Genomic DNA, 19,466 nt, shown 5'->3' with positions numbered 1-19,466 from the left:
AAGATTTTTCTCTACATGGCTCAGTGACTTTTGTCTCAAATCAAGCAATATGGCATAACTAAGATATGCAAGGGCAAATTAATCAGTTATTATATTGCTGCTCAAACATAGAGGGCACTAGGTGTTACTAGAAGAAGAAGATATGTGCTCCCCTCTCATTAGTGCACACTGAAGTAAAAAAAATGGAGAATTTCTAAAGACCAGAGCACAAGTAATGGATCTCTGCATTCTTATTGCATCTTTTCTTATTTCCAAATATTTGACATACTTCTGATTTGATAAGTTTAAAAATGAGTTTAAACAAAGGACACCACTGAAGATGATGGAATTTATATGAATTTTAAATGAAGATTTGCAATACTCATTCATTGAATGAAAATGGAGCTTCGAACAAAAGGAAAATAAACAATGTTAGCTCCCACGAGATATGAACTCAGATTACTAGATTCAAAGTCCAGGGTGCTAACAATTACACCATGGAACCCTCACCTGAGCGATGGCATCTACTGAAGTGCGCTCATCTTTTAAATGCAAAGAAAAGAAATTCAATACTTTATATATATTATTTCAAGTTTCTAATAAGCTCAGGGATGCAATAGGTATTATGTAGAATATTTGTCCAAAACCAATGATAATATATAAAAAGTAACCTATTTTTTAAAGGAGAAGATAGATACTAGAAACCTAAATGCCTAAGACCAATTTTAGTTGGAGCATCACCCCTTATGTTATCCTAGCATTGAATTGACAGTTTTTCTGTATTTCCATATTTGCATATCAGCCACTTAGAATTGTTTCAAGCTTTATAACAGAGGACTGCCTTTTTTATAGACCAAGGATGAAAGTCTCTTGTGAGTTAAGTCTGATAATGACATCACAATTTGTAAATTAAGCTATAGTATGATTACAGAGTGTAGACTGAATAAAAAGTGCTTTCCTATGGATTGAAATTTGTATTTTCTTAAGCTTTGCATTCCAAAATGGGCTAGCATTCTTTATTTCCAATGGGCACATTAAGCTACTTCCCCAATATATATTTTTTTGTGTTAAAAGTTATTCATACACAACTTGGTAAAACATACTAAATTTAATACATAAGGGATTACATCCTGGGATTATCTTTTTCAACAATCTGTAAATTTACAATTAAAAATTGTGTATTAGATTTTTTAGATTGATTTTGCTTAGATTTGCATATACTCCTTGTCTAAATTGTCTATTTTTATACTATTAGTAGATGCCTTAATCTTTGTTATTATCCTATCTAATATTTATTTTTATTTTGTAATGTGGAAAGAAACTGGAGCATTTTTATGATACCCATGCTTCAAGTGACTCTATGGCTTAAGCTTTTTTTTTTTAAATTAAATGCTATAAAAACAAAATATGATCTGTGCTTTGAGGTACATTTGCCAGTTTTGTGTTTGCTTGCAGTAATATCTGTGGCCGGTTAGCTCAGTTGGTTAGAGCGTGGTGCTAATAACGCCAAGGTCACGGGTTTGATCCCCGTATGGGCCAATTGCTTTTCTTGATGGACAAGAATGGAATAAGCTCATCGGTGGAGTGCATGAATACTTGAAAACATCATAGACACATATATCACAAAATCTCTTCAAATACATATCAGAAGCCAGTGGGAGTGTCATCCTTTGGATGATGAAGATTTTTCTCTACATGGCTCAGTGACTTTTGTCTCAAATCAAGCAATATGGCATAACTAAGATATGCTAGGGCAAATCAATCAGTTTTTATATTGCTGCTCAAACATAGAGGGCACTAGGTGTTACTAGAAGAAGAAGAAGATATGTGCTCCCCTCTCATTAGTGCACACTGAAGTAAAAAAATGGAGAATTTCTAAAGACCAGAGCACAAGTAATGGATCTCTGCATTCTTATTGCATCTTTTCTTATTTCCAAATATTTGACATACTTCTGATTTGATAAGTTTAAAAATGAGTTTAAACAAAGGACACCACTGAAGATGATGGAATTTATATGAATTTTAAATGAAGATTTGCAATACTCATACATTGAATGAAAATGGAGCTTTGAACAAAAGGAAAATAAACAATGTTAGCTCCCACGAGATATGAACTCAGATTACTAGATTCAAAGTCCAGGGTGCTAACAATTACACCATGGAACCCTCACCTGAGCAATGGCATCTACTGAAGTGCGCTCATCTTTTAAATGCAAAGAAAAGAAATTCAATACTTTATATATATTATTTACAGTTTCTAATAAGCTCAGGGATGCAATAGGTATTATGTAGAATATTTGTCAAAAACCAATGATAATATATAAAAAGTAACCTATTTTTTAAAGGAGAAGATAGATACTAGAAACCTAAATGCCTAGGACCAATTTCAGTTGGAGCATCACCCCTTATGTTATCCTAGCATTGAATTGACAGTTTTTCTGTATTTCCATATTTGCATATCAGCCACTTACAATTGTTTCAAGCTTTATAACAAAGGACTGCCTTTTTTATAGACCAAGGATGAAAGTCTCTTGTGAGTTAAGTCTGATAATGACATCACAATTTGTAAATTAAGCTATAGTATGATTACAGAGTGTAGACTGAATAAAAAGTGCTTTCCTATGGATTGAAGTTTGTATTTTCTTAAGCTTTGCATTCCAAAATGGGCTAGCATTCTTTATTTCCAATGGGCACATTAAGCTACTTCCCCAATATATATTTTTTTGTGTTAAAAGTTATTCATACACAACTTGGTAAAACATACTAAATTTAATACATAAGGGATTACATCCTGGGATTATCTTTTTCAACAATCTGTAAATTTACAATTAAAAATTGTGTATTAGATTTTTTAGATTGATTTTGCTTAGATTTGCATATACTCCTTGTCTAAATTGTCTATTTTTATACTATTAGTAGATGCCTTAATCTTTGTTATTATCCTATCTAATATTTATTTTTATTTTGTAATGTGGAAAGAAACTGGAGCATTTTTATGATACCCATGCTTCAAGTGACTCTATGGCTTAAGCTTTTTTTTTTTAAATTAAATGCTATAAAAACAAAATATGATCTGTGCTTTGAGGTACATTTGCCAGTTTTGTGTTTGCTTGCAGTAATATCTGTGGCCGGTTAGCTCAGTTGGTTAGAGCGTGGTGCTAATAACGCCAAGGTCACGGGTTTGATCCCCGTATGGGCCAATTGCTTTTCTTGATGGACAAGAATGGAATAAGCTCATCGGTGGAGTGCATGAATACTTGAAAACATCATAGACACATATATCACAAAATCTCTTCAAATACATATCAGAAGCCAGTGGGAGTGTCATCCTTTGGCTGATGAAGATTTTTCTCTACATGGCTCAGTGACTTTTGTCTCAAATCAAGCAATATGGCATAACTAAGATATGCAAGGGCAAATTAATCAGTTATTATATTGCTGCTCAAACATAGAGGGCACTAGGTGTTACTAGAAGAAGAAGATATGTGCTCCCCTCTCATTAGTGCACACTGAAGTAAAAAAAATGGAGAATTTCTAAAGACCAGAGCACAAGTAATGGATCTCTGCATTCTTATTGCATCTTTTCTTATTTCCAAATATTTGACATACTTCTGATTTGATAAGTTTAAAAATGAGTTTAAACAAAGGACACCACTGAAGATGATGGAATTTATATGAATTTTAAATGAAGATTTGCAATACTCATACATTGAATGAAAATGGAGCTTCGAACAAAAGGAAAATAAACAATGTTAGCTCCCACGAGATATGAACTCAGATTACTAGATTCAAAGTCCAGGGTGCTAACAATTACACCATGGAACCCTCACCTGAGCGATGGCATCTACTGAAGTGCGCTCATCTTTTAAATGCAAAGAAAAGAAATTCAATACTTTATATATATTATTTCAAGTTTCTAATAAGCTCAGGGATGCAATAGGTATTATGTAGAATATTTGTCCAAAACCAATGATAATATATAAAAAGTAACCTATTTTTTAAAGGAGAAGATAGATACTAGAAACCTAAATGCCTAAGACCAATTTTAGTTGGAGCATCACCCCTTATGTTATCCTAGCATTGAATTGACAGTTTTTCTGTATTTCCATATTTGCATATCAGCCACTTAGAATTGTTTCAAGCTTTATAACAGAGGACTGCCTTTTTTATAGACCAAGGATGAAAGTCTCTTGTGAGTTAAGTCTGATAATGACATCACAATTTGTAAATTAAGCTATAGTATGATTACAGAGTGTAGACTGAATAAAAAGTGCTTTCCTATGGATTGAAATTTGTATTTTCTTAAGCTTTGCATTCCAAAATGGGCTAGCATTCTTTATTTCCAATGGGCACATTAAGCTACTTCCCCAATATATATTTTTTTGTGTTAAAAGTTATTCATACACAACTTGGTAAAACATACTAAATTTAATACATAAGGGATTACATCCTGGGATTATCTTTTTCAACAATCTGTAAATTTACAATTAAAAATTGTGTATTAGATTTTTTAGATTGATTTTGCTTAGATTTGCATATACTCCTTGTCTAAATTGTCTATTTTTATACTATTAGAAGATGCCTTAATCTTTGTTATTATCCTATCTAATATTTATTTTTATTTTGTAATGTGGAAAGAAACTGGAGCATTTTTATGATACCCATGCTTCAAGTGACTCTATGGCTTAAGCTTTTTTTTGAAAAATTAAATGCTATAAAAACAAAATATGATCTGTGCTTTGAGATACATTTGCCAGTTTTGTGTTTGCTTGCAGTATTATCTGTGGCCGGTTAGCTCAGTTGGTTAGAGCGTGGTGCTAATAACGCCAAGGTCACGGGTTTGATCCCCGTATGGGCCAATTGCTTTTCTTGATGGACAAGAATGGAATAAGCTCATCGGTGGAGAGCATGAATACTTGAAAACATCATAGACACATATATCACAAAATCTCTTCAAATACATATCAGAAGCCAGTGGGAGTGTCATCCTTTGGCTGATGAAGATTTTTCTCTACATGGCTCAGTGACTTTTGTCTCAAATCAAGCAATATGGCATAACTAAGATATGCAAGGGCAAATTAATCAGTTATTATATTGCTGCTCAAACATAGAGGGCACTAGGTGTTTCTAGAAGAAGAAGATATGTGCTCCCCTCTCATTAGTGCACACTGAAGTAAAAAAAATGGAGAATTTCTAAAGACCAGAGCACAAGTAATGTATCTCTGCATTCTTATTGCATCTTTTCTTATTTCCAAATATTTGACATACTTCTGATTTGATAAGTTTAAAAATGAGTTTAAACAAAGGACACCACTGAAGATGATGGAATTTATATGAATTTTAAATGAAGATTTGCAATACTCATACATTGAATGAAAATGGAGCTTCGAACAAAAGGAAAATAAACAATGTTAGCTCCAACGAGATATGAACTCAGATTACTAGATTCAAAGTCCAGGGTGCTAACAATTACACCATGGAACCCTCACCCGAGCAATGGCATCTACTGAAGTGCGCTCATCTTTTAAATGCAAAGAAAATAAATTCAATACTTTATATATATTATTTCAAGTTTCTAATAAGCTCAGGGATGCAATAGGTATTATGTAGAATATTTGTCCAAACCCAATGATAATATATAAAAAGTAACCTATTTTTTAAAGGAGAAGATAGATACTAGAAACCTAAATGCCTAGGACCAATTTTAGTTGGAGCATCACCCCTTATGTTATCCTAGCATTGAATTGACAGTTTTTCTGTATTTCCATATTTGCATATCAGCCACTTACAATTGTTTCAAGCTTTATAACAGAGGACTGCCTTTTTTATAGACCAAGGATGAAAGTCTCTTGTGAGTTAAGTCTGATAATGACATCACAATTTGTAAATTAAGCTATAGTATGATTACAGAGTGTAGACTGAATAAAAAGTGCTTTCCTATGGATTGAAATTTGTATTTTCTTAAGCTTTGCATTCCAAAATGGGCTAGCATTCTTTATTTCCAATGGGCACATTAAGCTACTTCCCCAATATATATTTTTTTGTGTTAAAAGTTATTCATACACAACTTGGTAAAACATACTAAATTTAATACATAATGGATTACATCCTGGGATTATCTTTTTCAACAATCTGTAAATTTACAATTAAAAATTGTGTATTAGATTTTTCAGATTGATATTGCTTAGATTTGCATATACTCCTTGTCTAAATTGTCTATTTTTATACTATTAGTAGATGCCTTAATCTTTGTTATTATCCTATCTAATATTTATTTTTATTTTGTAATGTGGAAAGAAACTGGAGCATTTTTATGATACCCATGCTTCAAGTGACTCTATGGCTTAAGCTTTTTTTTTGAAAAATGAAATGCTATAAAAACAAAATATGATCTGTGCTTTGAGGTACATTTGCCAGTTTTGTGTTTGCTCATAGCAGCATCTGTGGCCGGTTTGCTCAGTTAGTTAGAGCGTGGTGCTAATAACGCCAAGGTCACGGGTTCGATCCCCGTATGGGCCATTTGCTTTTCTTGATGGACAAGAATGTAATAAGCTCATCGGTGGAGTGCATGAATACTTGAAAACATCATAAACACATATATCACAAAATCTCTTCAAATACATATCAGAAGCCAATGGGAGTGTCATCCTTTGGCTGATGAAGATTTTTCTCTACATGGCTCAGTGACTTTTGTCTCAAATCAAGCAATATGGCAAAACTAAGATATGCAAGGGCAAATTAATCAGTTATTATATTGCTGCTCTAACATAGAGGGCACTAGGTGTTACTAGAAGAAGAAGAAGATATGCGCTCCCCTCTCATTAGTGCACACTGAAGTAAAAAAAATGGAGAATTTCTAAAGACCAGAGCACAAGTAATGGATCTCTGCATTCTTATTGCATCTTTTCTTATTTCCAAATATTTGACATACTTCTGATTTGATAAGTTTAAAAATGAGTTTAAACAAAGGACACCACTGAAGATGATGGAATTTATATGAATTTTAAATGAAGATTTGCAATACTCATACATTGAATGAAAATGGAGCTTTGAACAAAAGGAAAATAAACAATGTTAGCTCCCACGAGATATGAACTCAGATTACTAGATTCAAAGTCCAGGGTGCTAACAATTACACCATGGAACCCTCACCTGAGCAATGGCATCTACTGAAGTGCGCCCATCTTTTAAATGCAAAGAAAAGAAATTCAATACTTTATATATATTATTTCAAGTTTCTAATAAGCTCAGGGATGCAATAGGTATTATGTAGAATATTTGTCCAAACCCAATGATAATATATAAAAAAGTAACCTATTTTTTAAAGGAGAAGATAGATACTAGAAACCTAAATGCCTAGGACCAATTTTAGTTGGAGCATCACCCCTTATGTTATCCTAGCATTGAATTGACAGTTTTTCTGTATTTCCATATTTGCATATCAGCCACTTACAATTGTTTCAAGCTTTATAACAGAGGACTGCCTTTTTTATAGACCAAGGATGAAAGTCTCTTGTGAGTTAAGTCTGATAATGACATCACAATTTGTAAATTAAGCTATAGTATGATTACAGAGTGTAGACTGAATAAAAAGTGCTTTCCTATGGATTGAAGTTTGTATTTTCTTAAGCTTTGCATTCCAAAATGGGCTAGCATTCTTTATTTCCAATGGGCACATTAAGCTACTTCCCCAATATATATTTTTTTGTGTTAAAAGTTATTCATACACAATTTGGTAAAACATACTAAATTTAATACATAATGGATTACATCCTGGGATTATCTTTTTCAACAATCTGTAAATTTACAATTAAAAATTGTGTATTCGATTTTTTAGATTGATTTTGCTTAGATTTGCATATACTCCTAGTCTAAATTGTCTATTTTTATACTATTACTAGATGCCTTAATCTTTGTTATTATCCTATCTAATATTTATTTTTATTTTGTAATGTGGAAAGAAACTGGAGCATTTTTATGATACCCATGCTTCAAGTGACTCTATGTCTTAAGCTTTTTTTTAAAAAATGAAATGCTTTAAAAACAAAATATGATCTGTGCTTTGAGGTACATTTGCCAGTTTTGTGTTTGCTTGCAGTAATAACTGTGGCCTGTTAGCTCAGTTGATTAGAGTGTGGTGCTAATAACGCCAAGGTCACAGGTTCGATCCCCGTATGGGCCATTTGCTTTTCTTGATGGACAAGAATGGAATAAGCTCATCGGTGGAGTGCATGAATACTTGAAAACATCATAGACACATATATCACAAAATCTCTTCAAATACATATCAGAAGCAAGTGTGAGTGTCATCCTTTGGCTGATGAAGATTTTTCTCTACATGGCTCAGTGACTTTTGTCTCAAATCAAGCAATATGGCATAACTAAGATATGCAAGGGCAAATTAATCAGTTATTATATTGCTGCTCAAACATAGAGGGCACTAGGTGTTACTAGAAGAAGAAGAAGATATGTGCTCCCCTCTCATTAGTGCACACTGAAGTAAAAAAAATGAAGAATTTCTAAAGACCAGAGCACAAGTAATGGATCTCTGCATTCTTATTGCATCTTATCTTATTTCCAAATATTTGACATACTTCTGGTTTGATAAGTTTAAAAATGAGTTTAAACAAAGGACACCACTGAAGATGATGGAATTTAAATGAATTTTAAATGAAGATTTGCAATACTCATACATTGAATGAAAATGGAGCTTTGAACAAAAGGAAAATAAACAATGTTAGCTCCCACGAGATATGAACTCAGATTACTAGATTCAAAGTCCAGGGTGCTAACAATTACACCATGGAACCCTCACCTGAGCAATGGCATCTACTGAAGTGCGCTCATCTTTTAAATGCAAAGAAAAGAAATTCAATACTTTATATATATTATTTCAAGTTTCTAATAAGCTCAGGGATGCAATAGGTATTATGTAGAATATTTGTCCAAACCCAATGATAATATATAAAAAGTAACCTATTTTTTAAAGGAGAAGATAGATACTAGAAACCTAAATGCCTAGGACCAATTTTAGTTGGAGCATCACCCCTTATGTTATCCTAGCATTGATTTGACAGTTTTTCTGTATTTCCATATTTGCATATCAGCCACTTACAATTGTTTCAAGCTTTATAACAGAGGACTGCCTTTTTTATAGACCAAGGATGAAAGTCTCTTGTGAGTTAAGTCTGATAATGACATCACAATTTGTAAATTAAGCTATAGTATGATTACAGAGTGTAGACTGAATAAAAAGTGTTTTCCTATGGATTGAAGTTTGTATTTTCTTAAGCTTTGCATTCCAAAATGGGCTAGCATTCTTTATTTCCAATGGGCACATTAAACTACTTCCCCAATATATATTTTTTTGTGTTAAAAGTTATTCATACACAATTTGGTAAAACATACTAAATTTAATACATAATGGATTACATCCTGGGATTATCTTTTTCAACAATCTGTAAATTTACAATTAAAAATTGTGTATTAGATTTTTTAGATTGATTTTGTTTAGATTTGCATATACTCCTAGTCTAAATTGTCTATTTTTATACTATTACTAGATGCCTTAATCTTTGTTATTATCCTATCTAATATTTATTTTTATTTTGTAATGTGGAAAGAAACTGGAGCATTTTTATGATACCCATGCTTCAAGTGACTCTATGGCTTAAGCTTTTTTTTTTGAAAAATGAAATGCTATAAAAACAAAATATGATCTGTGCTTTGAGGTACATTTGCCAGTTTTGTGTTTGCTTGCAGTAATATCTGTGGCCTGTTATCTCAGTTTTTTAGAGTGTGGTGCTAAAAACGCCAAGGTCACAGGTTCGATCCCCGTATGGACCATTTGCTTTTCTTGATGGACAAGAATGGAATAAGCTCATCGGTGGAGTGCATGAATACTTGAAAACATCATAGACACATATATCACAATATCTCTTCAAATACATATCAGAAGCCAGTGGGAGTGTCATCCTTTGGCTGATGAAGATTTTTCTCTACATGGCTCAGTGACTTTTGTCTCAAATCAAGCAATATGGCATAACTAAGATATGCAAGGGCAATTTAATCAGTTATTATATTGCTGCTCAAACATAGAGGGCACTAGGTGTTACTAGAAGAAGAAGAAGATATGTGCTCACCTCTCATTAGTGCACACTGAAGTAAAAAAAAATGGAGAATTTCTAAAGACCAGAGCACAAGTAATGGATCTCTGCATTCTTATTGCATCTTATCTTATTTCCAAATATTTGACATACTTCTGGTTTGATAAGTTTAAAAATGAGTTTAAACAAAGGACACCACTGAAGATGATGGAATTTATATGAATTTTAAATGAAGATTTGCAATACTCATACATTGAATGAAAATGGAGCTTTGAACAAAAGGAAAATAAACAATGTTAGCTCCCACGAGATATGAACTCAGATTACTGTATTCAAAGTCCAGGGTGCTAACAATTACACCATGAAACCCTCACCTGAGCAATGGCATCTACTGAAGTGCGCTCATCTTTTAAATGCAAAGAAAAGAAATTCAATACTTTATATATATTATTTCAAGTTTCTAATAAGCTCAGGGATGCAATAGGTATTATGTAGAATATTTGTCCAAACCCAATGATAATATATAAAAAGTAACCTATTTTTTAAAGGAGAAGATAGATACTAGAAACCTAAATGCCTAGGACCAATTTTAGTTGGAGCATCACCCCTTATGTTATCCTAGCATTGAATTGACAGTTTTTCTGTATTTCCATATTTGCATATCAGCCACTTACAATTGTTTCAAGCTTTATAACAGAGGACTGCCTTTTTTATAGACCAAGGATGAAAGTCTCTTGTGAGTTAAGTCTGATAATGACATCACAATTTGTAAATTAAGCTATAGTATGATTACAGAGTGTAGACTGAACAAAAAGTGCTTTCCTATGGATTGAAGTTTGTATTTTCTTAAGCTTTGCATTCCAAAATGGGCTAGCATTCTTTATTTCCAATGGGCACATTAAGCCACTTCCCCAATATATATTTTTTTGTGTTAAAAGTTATTCATACACAATTTGGTAAAACATACTAAATTTAATACATAATGGATTACATCCTGGGATTATCTTTTTCAACAATCTGTAAATTTACAATAAAAAATTGTGTTTTAGATTTTTTAGTTTGATTTTGCTTAGATTTGCATATACTCCTAGTCTAAATTGTCTATTTTTATACTATTACTAGATGCCTTAATCTTTGTTATTATCCTATCTAATATTTATTTTTATTTTGTAATGTGGAAAGAAACTGGAGCATTTTTATGATACCCATGCTTCAAGTGACTCTATGTCTTAAGCTTTTTTTTAAAAATGAAATGCTATAAAAACAAAATATGATCTGTGCTTTGAGGTACATTTGCCAGTTTTGTGTTTGCTTGCAGTAATATCTGTGGCCTGTTAGCTCAGTTGATTAGAGTGTGGTGCTAATAACGCCAAGGTCACAGGTTCGATCCCCGTATGGGCCATTTGCTTTTCTTGATGGACAAGAATGGAATAAGCTCATCGGTGGAGTGCATGAATACTTGAAAACATCATAGACACATATATCACAAAATCTCTTCAAATACATATCAGAAGCCAGTGGGAGTGTCATACTTTGGCTGATGAAGATTTTTCTCTACATGGCTCAGTGACTTTTGTCTCAAATCAAGCAATATGGCATAACTAAGATATGCAAGGGCAAATTAATCAGTTATTATATTGCTGCTCAAACATAGAGGGCACTAGGTGTTACTAGAAGAAAAAGAAGATATGTGCTCCCCTCTCATTAGTGCACACTGAAGTAAAAAAAAATGAAGAATTTCTAAAGACCAGAGCACAAGTAATGGATCTCTGCATTCTTATTGCATCTTATCTTATTTCCAAATATTTGACATACTTCTGGTTTGATAAGTTTAAAAATGAGTTTAAACAAAGGACACCACTGAAGATGATGGAATTTAAATGAATTTTAAATGAAGATTTGCAATACTCATACATTGAATGAAAATGGAGCTTTGAACAAAAGGAAAATAAACAATGTTAGCTCCCACGAGATATGAACTCAGATTACTAGATTCAAAGTCCAGGGTGCTAACAATTACACCATGGAACCCTCACCTGAGCAATGGCATCTACTGAAGTGCACTCATCTTTTAAATGCAAAGAAAAGAAATTCAATACTTTATATATATTATTTCAAGTTTCTAATAAGCTCAGGGATGCAATAGGTATTATGTAGAATATTTGTACAAACCCAATGATAATATATAAAAAGTAACCTATTTTTTAAAGGAGAAGATAGATACTAGAAACCTAAATGCCTAGGACCAATTTTAGTTGGAGCATCACCCCTTATGTTATCCTAGCATTGAATTGACAGTTTTTCTGTATTTCCATATTTGCATATCAGCCACTTACAATTGTTTCAAGCTTTATAACAGAGGACTGCCTTTTTTATAGACCAAGGATGAAAGTCTCTTGTGAGTTAAGTCTGATAATGACATCACAATTTGTAAATTAAGCTATAGTATGATTACAGAGTGTAGACTGAATAAAAAGTGCTTTCCTATGGATTGAAGTTTGTATTTTCTTAAGCTTTGCATTCCAAAATGGGCTAGCATTCTTTATTTCCAATGGGCACATTAAGCTACTTCCCCAATATATATTTTTTTGTGTTAAAAGTTATTCATACAAAATTTGGTAAAACATACTAAATTTAATACATAATGGATTACATCCTGGGATTATCTTTTTCAACAATTTGTAAATTTACAATTAAAAATTGTGTATTCGATTTTTTAGATTGATTTTGCTTAGATTTGCATATACTCCTTGTCTAAATTGTCTATTTTTATACTATTACTAGATGCCTTAATCTTTGTTATTATCCTATCTAATATTTATTTTTATTTTGTAATGTGGAAAGAAACTGGAGCATTTTTATGATACCCATGCTTCAAGTGACTCTATGTCTTAAGCTTTTTTTTTAAAAATGAAATGCTATAAAAACAAAATATGATCTGTGCTTTGAGGTACATTTGCCAGTTTTGTGTTTGCTTGCAGTAATATCTGTGGCCTGTTAGCTCAGTTGATTAGAGTGTGGTGCTAATAACGCCAAGGTCACAGGTTCGATCCCCGTATGGACCATTTGCTTTTCTTGATGGACAAGAATGGAATAAGCTCATCGGTGGAGTGCATGAATACTTGAAAACATCATAGACACATATATCACAAAATCTCTTCAAATACATATCAGAAGCCAGTGGGAGTGTCATCCTTTGGCTGATGAAGATTTTTCTCTACATGGCTCAGTGACTTTTGTCTCAAATCAAGCAATATGGCATAACTAAGATATGCAAGGGCAAATTAATCAGTTATTATATTGCTGCTCAAACATAGAGGGCACTAGGTGTTACTAGAAGAAGAAGAAGATATGTGCTCCCCTCTCATTAGTGCACACTGAAGTAAAAAAAATGGAGAATTTCTAAAGACCAGAGCACAAGTAATGGATCTCTGCATTCTTATTGCATCTTATCTTATTTCCAAATATTTGACATACTTCTGGTTTGATAAGTTTAAAAATGAGTTTAAACAAAGGACACCACTGAAGATGATGGAATTTAAATGAATTTTAAATGAAGATTTGCAATACTCATACATTGAATGAAAATGGAGCTTTGAACAAAAGGAAAATAAACAATGTTAGCTCCCACGAGATATGTACTCAGATTACTAGATTCAAAGTCCAGGGTGCTAACAATTACACCATGGAACCCTCACCTGAGCAATGGCATCTACTGAAGTGCGCTCATCTTTTAAATGCAAAGAAAAGAAATTCAATACTTTATATATATTATTTCAAGTTTCTAATAAGCTCAGGGATGCAATAGGTATTATGTAGAATATTTGTCCAAACCCAATGATAATATATAAAAAGTAACCTATTTTTTAAAGGAGAAGATAGATACTAGAAACCTAAATGCCTAGGACCAATTTTAGTTGGAGCATCACCCCTTATGTTATCCTAGCATTGAATTGACAGTTTTTCTGTATTTCCATATTTGCATATCAGCCACTTACAATTGTTTCAAGCTTTATAACAGAGGACTGCCTTTTTTATAGACCAAGGATGAAAGTCTCTTGTGAGTTAAGTCTGATAATGACATCACAATTTGTAAATTAAGCTATAGTATGATTACAGAGTGTAGACTGAACAAAAAGTGTTTTCCTATGGATTGAAGTTTGTATTTTCTTAAGCTTTGCATTCCAAAATGGGCTAGCATTCTTTATTTCCAATGGGCACATTAAGCTACTTCCCCAATATATATTTTTTTGTGTTAAAAGTTATTCATACACAATTTGGTAAAACATACTAAATTTAATACATAATGGATTACATCCTGGGATTATCTTTTTCAACAATCTGTAAATTTACAATTAAAAATTGTGTATTAGATTTTTTAGATTGATTTTGCTTAGATTTGCATATACTCCTAGTCTAAATTGTCTATTTTTATACTATTACTAGATGCCTTAATCTTTGTTATTATCCTATCTAATATTTATTTTTATTTTGTAATGTGGAAAGAAACTGGAGCATTTTTATGATACCCATGCTTCAAGTGACTCTATGGCTTAAGCTTTTTTTTTTGAAAAATGAAATGCTATAAAAACAAAATATGATCTGTGCTTTGAGGTACATTTGCCAGTTTTGTGTTTGCTTGCAGTAATATCTGTGGCCTGTTAGCTCAGTTGTTTAGAGTATGGTGCTAAAAACGCCAAGGTCACAGGTTAGATCCCCGTATGGGCCATTTGCTTTTCTTGATGGACAAGAATGGAATAAGCTCATCGGTGGAGTGCATGAATACTTGAAAACGTAATAGACACATATATCACAATATCTCTTCAAATACATATCAGAAGCCAGTGGGAGTGTCATCCTTTGGCTGATGAAGATTTTTCTCTACATGGCTCAGTGACTTTTGTCTCAAATCAAGCAATATGGCATAACTAAGATATGCAAGGGCAAATTAATCAGTTATTATATTGCTGCTCAAACATAGAGGGCACTAGGTGTTACTAGAAGAAGAAGAAGATATGTGCTCCCCTCTCATTAGTGCACACTGAAGTAAAAAAAAATGGAGAATTTCTAAAGACCAGAGCACAAGTAATGGATCTCTGCATTCTTATTGCATCTTATCTTATTTACAAATATTTGACATACTTCTGGTTTGATAAGTTTAAAAATGAGTTTAAACAAAGGACACCACTGAAGATGATGGAATTTAAATGAATTTTAAATGAAGATTTGCAATACTCATACATTGAATGAAAATGGAGCTTTGAACAAAAGGAAAATAAACAATGTTAGCTCCCACGAGATATGAACTCAGATTACTAGATTCAAAGTCCAGGGTGCTAACAATTACACCATGGAACCCTCACCTGAGCAATGGCATCTACTGAAGTGCGCTCATCTTTTAAATGCAAAGAAAAGAAATTCAATACTTTATATATATTATTTCAAGTTTCTAATAAGCTCAGGGATGCAATAGGTATTATGTAGAATATTTGTCCAAACCCAATGATAATATATAAAAAGTAACCTATTTTTAAAGGAGAAGATAGATACTAGAAACCTAAATGCCTAGGACCAATTTTAGTTGGAGCATCACCCCTTATGTTATCCTAGCATTGAATTGACAGTTTTTCTGTATTTCCATATTTGCATATCAGCCACTTACAATTGTTTCAAGCTTTATAACAGAGGACTGCCTTTTTTATAGACCAAGGATGAATGTCTCTTGTGTGTTAAGTCTGATAATGACATCACAATTTGTAAATTAAGCTATAGTATGATTACAGAGTGTAGACTGAATAAAAAGTGCTTTCCTATGGATTGAATTTTGTTTTTTCTTAAGCTTTGCATTCCAAAATGGGCTAGCATTCTTTATTTCCAATGGGCACATTAAGCTACTTCCCCAATATATATTTTTTTGTGTTAAAAGTTATTCATACACAATTTGGTAAAACATACTAAATTTAATACATAATGGATTACATCCTGGGATTATCTTTTTCAACAATTTGTAAATTTACAATTAAAAATTGTGTATTAGATTTTTTAGATTGATTTTGCTTAGATTTGCATATACTCCTAGTCTAAATTGTCTATTTTTATACTATTACTAGATGCCTTAATCTTTGTTATTATCCTATCTAATATTTATTTTTATTTTGTAATGTGGAAAGAAACTGGAGCATTTTTATGATACCCATGCTTCAAGTGACTCTATGTCTTAAGCTTTTTTTAAAAAAATGAAATGCTATAAAAACAAAATATGATCTGTGCTTTGAGGTACATTTGCCAGTTTTGTGTTTGCTTGCAGTAATACCTGTGGCCTGTTAGCTCTGTTGATTAGAGTGTGGTGCTAATAACGCCAAGGTCACAGGTTCGATCCCCGTATGGGCCATTTGCTTTTCTTGATGGACAAGAATGGAATAAGCTCATCGGTGGAGTGCATGAATACTTGAAAACATTATAGACACATATATCACAAAATCTCTTCAAATACATATCAGAAGCCAGTGGGAGTGTCATCCTTTGACTGATGAAGATTTTTCTCTACATGGCTCAGTGACTTTTGTCTCAAATCAAGCAATATGGCATAACTAAGATATGCAAGGGCAAATTAATCAGTTATTATATTGCTGCTCAAACATAGAGGGCACTAGGTGTTACTAGAAGAAGAAGAAGATATGTGCTCCCCTCTCATTAGTGCACACTGAAGTAAAAAAAAATGGAGAATTTCTAAAGACCAGAGCACAAGTAATGGATCTCTGCATTCTTATTGCATCTTATCTTATTTCCAAATATTTGACATACTTCTGGTTTGATAAGTTTAAAAATGAGTTTAAACAAAGGACACCACTGAAGATGATGGAATTTAAATGAATTTTAAATGAAGATTTGCAATACTCATACATTGAATGAAAATGGAGCTTTGAACAAAAGGAAAATAAACAATGTTAGCTCCCACGAGATATGAACTCAGATTACTAGATTCAAAGTCCAGGGTGCTAACAATTACACCATGGAACCCTCACCTGAGCAATGGCATCTACTGAAGTGCGCTCATCTTTTAAATGCAAAGAAAAGAAATTCAATACTTTATATATATTATTTCAAGTTTCTAATAAGCTCAGGGATGCAATAGGTATTATGTAGAATATTTGTCCAAACCCAATGATAATATATAAAAAGTAACCTATTTTTTAAAGGAGAAGATAGATACTAGAAACCTAAATGCCTAGGATCAATTTTAGTTGGAGCATCACCCCTTATGTTATCCTAGCATTGAATTGACAGTTTTTCTGTATTTCCATATTTGCATATCAGCCACTTACAATTGTTTCAAGCTTTATAACAGAGGACTGCCTTTTTTATAGACCAAGGATGAAAGTCTCTTGTGAGTTAAGTCTGATAATGACATCACAATTTGTAAATTAAGCTATAGTATGATTACAGAGTGTAGACTGAACAAAAAGTGCTTTCCTATGGATTGAAGTTTGTATTTTCTTAAGCTTTGCATTCCAAAATGGGCTAGCATTCTTTATTTCCAATGGGCACATTAAGCTACTTCCCCAATATATATTTTTTTGTGTTAAAAGTTATTCATACACAATTTGGTAAAACATACTAAATTTAATACATAATGGATTACATCCTGGGATTATCTTTTTCAACAATCTGTAAATTTACAATAAAAAATTGTGTTTTAGATTTTTTAGTTTGATTTTGCTTAGATTTGCATATACTCCTAGTCTAAATTGTCTATTTTTATACTATTACTAGATGCCTTAATCTTTGTTATTATCCTATCTAATATTTATTTTTATTTTGTAATGTGGAAAGAAACTGGAGCATTTTTATGATACCCATGCTTCAAGTGACTCTATGTCTTAAGCTTTTTTTTAAAAATGAAATGCTATAAAAACAAAATATGATCTGTGCTTTGAGGTACATTTGCCAATTTTGTGTTTGCTTGCAGTAATATCTGTGGCCTGTTAGCTCAGTTGATTAGAGTGTGGTGCTAATAACGCCAAGGTCACAGGTTCGATCCCCGTATGGGCCATTTGCTTTTCTTGATGGACAAGAATGGAATAAGCTCATCGGTGGAGTGCATGAATACTTGAAAACATCATAGACACATATATCACAAAATCTCTTCAAATACATATCAGAAGCCAGTGGGAGTGTCATCCTTTGGCTGATGAAGATTTTTCTCTACATGGCTCAGTGACTTTTGTCTCAAATCAAGCAATATGGCATAACTAAGATATGCAAGGGCAAATTAATCAGTTATTATATTGCTGCTCAAACATAGAGGGCACTAGGTGTTACTAGAAGAAGAAGAAGATATGTGCTCCCCTCTCATTAGTGCACACTGAAGTAAAAAAAAATGGAGAATTTCTAAAGACCAGAGCACAAGTAATGGATCTCTGCATTCTTATTGCATCTTATCTTATTTCCAAATATTTGACATACTTCTGGTTTGATAAGTTTAAAAATGAGTTTAAACAAAGGACACCACTGTAGATGATGGAATTTAAATGAATTTTAAATGAAGATTTGCAATACTCATACATTGAATGAAAATGGAGCTTTGAACAAAAGGAAAATAAACAATGTTAGCTCCCACGAGATATGTACTCAGATTACTAGATTCAAAGTCCAGGGTGCTAACAATTACACCATGGAACCCTCACCTGAGCAATGGCATCTACTGAAGTGCGCTCATCTTTTCAATGCAAAGAAAAGAAATTCAATACTTTATATATATTATTTCAAGTTTCTAATAAGCTCAGGGATGCAATAGGTATTATGTAGAATATTTGTCCAAACCCAATGATAATATATAAAAAGTAACCTATTTTTTAAAGGAGAAGATAGATACTAGAAACCTAAATGCCTAGGACCAATTTTAGTTGGAGCATCACCCCTTATGTTATCCTAGCATTGAATTGACAGTTTTTCTGTATTTCCATATTTGCATATCAGTCACTTACAATTGTTTCAAGCTTTATAACAGAGGACTGCCTTTTTTATAGACCAAGGATGAAAGTCTCTTGTGAGTTAAGTCTGATAATGACATCACAATTTGTAAATTAAGCTATAGTATGATTACAGAGTGTAGACTGAATAAAAAGTGTTTTCCTATGGATTGAAGTTTGTATTTTCTTAAGCTTTGCATTCCAAAATGGGCTAGCATTCTTTATTTCCAATGGGCACATTAAGCTACTTCCCCAATATATATTTTTTTGTGTTAAAAGTTATTCATACACAATTTGGTAAAACATACTAAATTTAATACATAATGGATTACATCCTGGGATTATCTTTTTCAACAATCTGTAAATTTACAATTAAAAATTGTGTATTAGATTTTTTAGATTGATTTTG

General features: G+C 32.4%; 10 non-coding genes across 10 annotated transcripts; all 10 read left to right on the top strand.

Annotated features, from left to right (window-relative positions):
- The first annotated feature begins 1,444 nt into the window (after positions 1-1,444).
- Positions 1,445-1,518, top strand: TRNAI-AAU (transfer RNA isoleucine (anticodon AAU)). Its single transcript has one exon. It is a non-coding gene; the product is annotated as a tRNA-Ile (tRNA).
- A 1,587-nt stretch (positions 1,519-3,105) lies between these two features.
- Positions 3,106-3,179, top strand: TRNAI-AAU (transfer RNA isoleucine (anticodon AAU)). The gene has a single exon. It is a non-coding gene; the product is annotated as a tRNA-Ile (tRNA).
- Positions 3,180-4,764: 1,585 nt separating this feature from the next.
- On the top strand, positions 4,765-4,838 carry TRNAI-AAU (transfer RNA isoleucine (anticodon AAU)). Its single transcript has one exon. It is a non-coding gene; the product is annotated as a tRNA-Ile (tRNA).
- Positions 4,839-6,424: 1,586 nt separating this feature from the next.
- Positions 6,425-6,498, top strand: TRNAI-AAU (transfer RNA isoleucine (anticodon AAU)). Its single transcript has one exon. It is a non-coding gene; the product is annotated as a tRNA-Ile (tRNA).
- Positions 6,499-8,087: 1,589 nt separating this feature from the next.
- TRNAI-AAU (transfer RNA isoleucine (anticodon AAU)) lies at positions 8,088-8,161 on the top strand. Its single transcript has one exon. It is a non-coding gene; the product is annotated as a tRNA-Ile (tRNA).
- A 3,252-nt stretch (positions 8,162-11,413) lies between these two features.
- TRNAI-AAU (transfer RNA isoleucine (anticodon AAU)) lies at positions 11,414-11,487 on the top strand. Its single transcript has one exon. It is a non-coding gene; the product is annotated as a tRNA-Ile (tRNA).
- Positions 11,488-13,076: 1,589 nt separating this feature from the next.
- On the top strand, positions 13,077-13,150 carry TRNAI-AAU (transfer RNA isoleucine (anticodon AAU)). Its single transcript has one exon. It is a non-coding gene; the product is annotated as a tRNA-Ile (tRNA).
- Positions 13,151-14,740: 1,590 nt separating this feature from the next.
- Positions 14,741-14,814, top strand: TRNAF-AAA (transfer RNA phenylalanine (anticodon AAA)). Its single transcript has one exon. It is a non-coding gene; the product is annotated as a tRNA-Phe (tRNA).
- A 1,588-nt stretch (positions 14,815-16,402) lies between these two features.
- On the top strand, positions 16,403-16,476 carry TRNAI-AAU (transfer RNA isoleucine (anticodon AAU)). Its single transcript has one exon. It is a non-coding gene; the product is annotated as a tRNA-Ile (tRNA).
- A 1,588-nt stretch (positions 16,477-18,064) lies between these two features.
- TRNAI-AAU (transfer RNA isoleucine (anticodon AAU)) lies at positions 18,065-18,138 on the top strand. Its single transcript has one exon. It is a non-coding gene; the product is annotated as a tRNA-Ile (tRNA).
- The last annotated feature ends 1,328 nt before the right edge of the window (positions 18,139-19,466 follow it).

Source organism: Pseudophryne corroboree, chromosome 11 (genome assembly GCF_028390025.1).
Source record: "Pseudophryne corroboree isolate aPseCor3 chromosome 11, aPseCor3.hap2, whole genome shotgun sequence".
Classification (NCBI taxonomy): domain Eukaryota; kingdom Metazoa; phylum Chordata; class Amphibia; order Anura; family Myobatrachidae; genus Pseudophryne; species Pseudophryne corroboree.
This window is presented reverse-complemented; position numbering and strand designations above follow the sequence as displayed.